Source organism: Pelodiscus sinensis, chromosome 9 (genome assembly GCF_052426305.1).
Source record: "Pelodiscus sinensis isolate ZL-2025 chromosome 9, ASM5242630v1, whole genome shotgun sequence".
Lineage (NCBI taxonomy): Eukaryota > Metazoa > Chordata > Testudines > Trionychidae > Pelodiscus > Pelodiscus sinensis.
The window spans coordinates 3140744-3146373 of NC_143060.1; the positions used below are offsets into that span (position 1 = coordinate 3140744).

Consider the following 5630-nt stretch of genomic DNA (forward strand, 5'->3'; position numbering starts at 1 on the left):
ACAGCCCGTGAGGAGTGGGCACAGGGGTGGGATGACCCCTTTTTTCTATGTTTTCTCCAAAGGCCCCCCCGCAGAACTCTCATCCGCCCCTGCTGCCAGGGAGGGAAGCCTCAGCAGCCCCATTTTGCCAAAGGGAGAAGGGAGGCCCGGAAGAGGTGGGGTGACGTGCCCGGGGTTAGCCAGGAGGGCTGGAGGTGTGGGGCGTGTGCGCGTGTGCGGGAGGGGGAGCGGAAAGGGCGGATGCTTCTCCTAGTGGGAGGGGGGAAGATTCCTGTGCCTCCCCGGAGGGCTCCTGCCTTCTCCCCCCCCCCCACCCCACCCCACCCCCGCTTCCTTCTTGCCCCCCCGTGTGCTCCGGATGCGCCCGGCTCCGGAGGGCGACGGGCCCGGCTGGGCCGGCGTGTCGGGGGATGGGGGGGGGGGGGGGCAGAGCGGAAGCCGCACGGAGCCGGTGCCTCCCGAGTGGCGGCCCCCGCCCGAGCCAGCCCCTGCCGGGTGTGCGGGCCGCAGCCGGGGAGAGCGCCGGCGGGGTCGGGAGTCGGGGTGCAGCAGCGCCGCCGGGCTCCTCGCCGCCGAAGCGGGGCTCAGGCCGGAGAGGGGAGAGAGAGAGAGCGCGAGAGAGCGGGCGGGGGCGTGTCCCGGGCGGAGGGGCGGAGCGGCGTGAGCACGTATGCAGATGCGGGCGCGAGCGGAGGCTTGTGGGAGCGGGAGCGGGCTGGCGAGCGGGGCCCGCCTTGGGCGAGCGGGGCTCGGTTGTGGGTGTCGGGGGCGGCTTGGGGGCGGGTGCGGGCGGTAGGGGAGCGTTTGGGGCGCGGCGGTGCGGGTGCGCGAGGCGGCGTCCCCCGTGATGTGAGAGGGTTTGGGCGGTGGGGGGCAGGCGGTGGTTGTGCGGGTGGAACTCATACTTACCTGGCAGGGGAGATACCATGATCACGAAGGTGGTTTTCCCAGGGTGAGGCTCATCCATTGCACTGCGGGTGTGCTGACCCCTGCGATTTCCCCAAATGCGGGAAACTCGACTGCATAATTTGTGGTAGTGGGGGACTGCGTTCGCGCTTTCCCCTGGCGCTCTCTGTGAAGAATAGACCGAGTGACGGGCGAACGGAGAGGGAAGGTTGGTGCTTGTGTCCTCGCTCTGCGGCGAACTTCGCTCGCTTTCCGCCTTTCTTTTTCTCCGCTCTCGGAGCCTGCTCCGCGCTCCGGCGTGGCCAGGCCCGGGGTGGGCTCTTTTCTCTGCTTCTTCCGTCATCTCCCGGGAAGCGCGTCGCTTTCCTAGGCCATTGGTGCCCCTCTTCAGCCACCCTGCTCGCTCGCTCGCTCGCTCGCTCGCCTTACAGGAAGTTTCCCCTAACGGCCGGCCGGCCCTCGCTGCACCTGCACCTGCACCTACAGCTGCAGCCCCAGCCCCAGCCCCAGCCCCTTGCTTCTCGTCCTGGAGCCCCCCTCCTCTCCCCCAGCTTCAGAAGAACCAGAAGTTCTCCCTTCTCTGCCTAGCAGCCTTTTATGGCCCTGAAAGCTCTTAGCAGCTCCCCTCTGGCAGACTCCCTTCCAATCTTCCCTCAGAGGCTCATGCTTTCTACGCCCGCCCGGCACAGTCAGTTTCTCTTGCATTTTTCTGCATTCCCTGTCTCCCATTTGTATGAGCCCGCCTCCCTTCCCGCCCACAGGGCACAATGCTCCAGCTAGGCCGAATCCTCACCCTGTAGAGCGGAAGAAGAATTACTTTTCGGCTACGTCTACACGGGCATGATTTTCCGGAAATGCTTAAAACGGAACAGTTTTCCGTTATAATTATTTCCGGGAAAAGCGCGTCTACATTGGCAGGATGCTTTTCCGGAAAAGCGTCCGTGCCAATGTAGACGCGCTTTTCCGCCAAAAAGCCCCGATGGTCATTTTCGCGATCGGGGCTTTTTTGCGGAAAAGAAATCTGTGCTGTCAACACTGGCCCTTTTCCGGAACAGTTTTCCGGAAAAGGACTTTTGCCCGAACGGGAGCAGCATAGTTTTTCCGGAAAAGCACTGACGATTTTACAGTAGATCGTCAGCGCTTTTCCGGAAATTCAAGGGGCCAGTGTAGACAGCTGGCAAGTTATTCCGGAAAAGCGGCTGATTTTCCGGAATAAGTGGCCAGTGTAGACGCAGCCTTCCTGTCTTGCGCACGACGCTGCTGCCGCCGCTAGCCCGCCCCAGAACGACGTTCGCTGCTCCGGCAACCGTCTTACTCTCCCGACTCCCGTTTACCTCGCGGTCCTCTGTGACAGCCAGCCTCTCCCTGGCCCTCTCCCCTGCTGCGCCGATTCTTGTCCGCGGTGTTCCTTCCTAGACAGCCGTTTCCCATTTTCTCTCTCTCTCTCCCCCCCCCTCCCTCTCTGCCACCGTGCACGCCGGCGCAAGCAACGGATCGATCGTTCGTAAGCGGAGTACTTTGCATTCGGCCTCATTGAACTTCATCCTAGTCTCTCCAAACCATTTCTCCGCTTTGTCCAGATCATTTCGAATTGCGAGGATCCCGTCCTCCACGGCACCTGCAACCCCCTCCCAGCTCGGGGTCCTCCGCAGTCTTGATAAGCGTACTCTCTACGCCGCCCATCCGAATGGCCGAGGAAGGGAACCGGGCCCGCAAGGCATCCCTGCCGGACCCCCGCTCGTTACGCCCTTCCGGCGAGGCTGGGCACTACGGCGATAACTATTCCCCGGGAACGGTATCCCTGACCCTTTAGCAGCCCCCTGACGGTAGGTCCGTCCGGCTTGCGTTTGGCTAGCGAGCGCGTTCGTGCGCAAGTCACGCGAGACGGTACCCACAGCTTTCCCGAAGACAGCCCGGCTTGCGTTTGGCTAGCGAGCGCGTTCGTGCGCAAGTCATGCGAGACGGTACCCACAGCTTTCCTGAAGACAGCAGATATACCCTTTCGATAGGTTGTCCCTTCCCCCTCTTCGGGAATCTCTTCCGCCTGCCGCGAGTTTTCTGAAATAATCCTCCATGTCTCAGGTGTCACCCCAGTCAGCTCCTTGAGTACGGAGGGGGGTGGGGGGGAAGGGGGGGAAGAGGCATTTCATCGCACTGCCTCGGTATCTCGGCCTTCGCAACATCCTCCGGCCTAGGCCCCAACTCCGTGGCTGCCGGGAAACAGATTGCAGGGTGTTTAAGCACCCTGCGACAACCAGCTCGCCCTGTCCCCTCCCGCCCCTCGGAGTGTTGCGAGTTCCCTTCGTAGCTCTTCGCTGCCCGCTTCGGACGAAAGTATCAGGCGGCCTTTTTGCACCGTCCGCAGCGTTTGCCGCCTCACCCTTTCCCCAGAACACTGACGAACACGTTCCACGGTGCAGACGAAATAAGCTCTTTCGAAAGAAGCAGCGCCGTTGGCGCGGCTCAAACGGCGTAGCTTATTTCGAGCCGCGGCTGCGGCGTAGACGCGCCCAACCGGACCGGGAAGGTCGGCCTACGGTCCGCGAAATGCAGTCCTGCCACGTAAGCCGATCCCACGGCTACGCGTTTTGCGTTTCTCTTTCCCGTGCCATCAAGTCCGTTCGACGCTGAACGCCTCTGAAGGAACGGGCCTTCCGTTCTACCTGCGGGCCGAGAGTCACATCTGGATGCGGATGCGGATGGGGGAGGGCGGGGGCCGCACCTCCCTGACACCTGGCGACCTGAATGGTGTTTCTCTGTTGCTTCCCAAAGCTCCGCTAATTGCACCTCGGCCTGGGAGCCTCTTCCTGCTCTTCAGCGTGGTTCTCCGCCCAAGGCCCCCGCCAGGCAGCGGCGGATATAGGGCAGGGCGAGCGGGGCGGCTGCTTCAATAGGCCCCGCGCCAGCGCCAGGGGCGGACTGGCCCGGCGGGATACCGGGAATTTCCCGGTGGGCCGTCCGCCGAAGGACCGGCGGGCGGCTGCTGGAGGAGGAGAAGGAGATTGGGGGGGGAGGGAGGACTGTGACGGGGCGCCGCAGCCCCGCCCTTGAAATTCCCCGGCGCCGGCCAGCACGGCCCACGTGGGGCCGAGGGAGCGCATGCGCGGCGTGACCTCACGGCCCGGGACTTTAAAACCGCGCGGCCCAGCGTTGCACCTCTCTGATTTCTTACAGTAGGAAGTCAGTGCTTTTGCGGAAATTCAAGCGGCCAGTGTAGACGGCAGCTGGCAAGTTTTTCCGGAAAAGCGGCTGTTTTTCCGGAAAACGTGGCCAGTCTACACACAGCCCGTGAGGAGTGGGCACAGGGGTGGGATGACCCCTTTTTTCTATGTTTTCTCCAAAGGCCCCCCCGCAGAACTCTCATCCGCCCCTGCTGCCAGGGAGGGAAGCCTCAGCAGCCCCATTTTGCCAAAGGGAGAAGGGAGGCCCGGAAGAGGTGGGGTGACGTGCCCGGGGTTAGCCAGGAGGGCTGGAGGTGTGGGGCGTGTGCGCGTGTGCGGGAGGGGGAGCGGAAAGGGCGGATGCTTCTCCTAGTGGGAGGGGGGAAGATTCCTGTGCCTCCCCGGAGGGCTCCTGCCTTCTCCCCCCCCCCCACCCCACCCCACCCCCGCTTCCTTCTTGCCCCCCCGTGTGCTCCGGATGCGCCCGGCTCCGGAGGGCGACGGGCCCGGCTGGGCCGGCGTGTCGGGGGATGGGGGGGGGGGGGGCAGAGCGGAAGCCGCACGGAGCCGGTGCCTCCCGAGTGGCGGCCCCCGCCCGAGCCAGCCCCTGCCGGGTGTGCGGGCCGCAGCCGGGGAGAGCGCCGGCGGGGTCGGGAGTCGGGGTGCAGCAGCGCCGCCGGGCTCCTCGCCGCCGAAGCGGGGCTCAGGCCGGAGAGGGGAGAGAGCGCGAGAGAGCGGGCGGGGGCGTGTCCCGGGCGGAGGGGCGGAGCGGCGTGAGCACGTATGCAGATGCGGGCGCGAGCGGAGGCTTGTGGGAGCGGGAGCGGGCTGGCGAGCGGGGCCCGCCTTGGGCGAGCGGGGCTCGGTTGTGGGTGTCGGGGGCGGCTTGGGGGCGGGTGCGGGCGGTAGGGGAGCGTTTGGGGCGCGGCGGTGCGGGTGCGCGAGGCGGCGTCCCCCGTGATGTGAGAGGGTTTGGGCGGTGGGGGGCAGGCGGTGGTTGTGCGGGTGGAACTCATACTTACCTGGCAGGGGAGATACCATGATCACGAAGGTGGTTTTCCCAGGGTGAGGCTCATCCATTGCACTGCGGGTGTGCTGACCCCTGCGATTTCCCCAAATGCGGGAAACTCGACTGCATAATTTGTGGTAGTGGGGGACTGCGTTCGCGCTTTCCCCTGGCGCTCTCTGTGAAGAATAGACCGAGTGACGGGCGAACGGAGAGGGAAGGTTGGTGCTTGTGTCCTCGCTCTGCGGCGAACTTCGCTCGCTTTCCGCCTTTCTTTTTTCTCCGCTCTCGGAGCCTGCTCCGCGCTCCGGCGTGGCCAGGCCCGGGGTGGGCTCTTTTCTCTGCTTCTTCCGTCATCTCCCGGGAAGCGCGTCGCTTTCCTAGGCCATTGGTGCCCCTCTTCAGCCACCCTGCTCGCTCGCTCGCTCGCTCGCCTTACAGGAAGTTTCCCCTAACGGCCGGCCGGCCCTCGCTGCACCTGCACCTGCACCTGCACCTGCACCTACAGCTGCAGCCCCAGCCCCAGCCCCAGCCCCAGCCCCAGCCCCAGCCCCTTG

General features: G+C 65.1%; 2 non-coding genes across 2 annotated transcripts; both read left to right on the forward strand.

The window, feature by feature from the left end:
- The first annotated feature begins 901 nt into the window (after positions 1-901).
- Positions 902-1065, forward strand: LOC149523891 (U1 spliceosomal RNA). The gene has a single exon (XR_016350307.1). It is a non-coding gene; the product is annotated as a U1 spliceosomal RNA (small nuclear RNA).
- Positions 1066-5081: 4016 nt separating this feature from the next.
- On the forward strand, positions 5082-5245 carry LOC149523892 (U1 spliceosomal RNA). The gene has a single exon (XR_016350308.1). It is a non-coding gene; the product is annotated as a U1 spliceosomal RNA (small nuclear RNA).
- Positions 5246-5630: the final 385 nt, after the last annotated feature.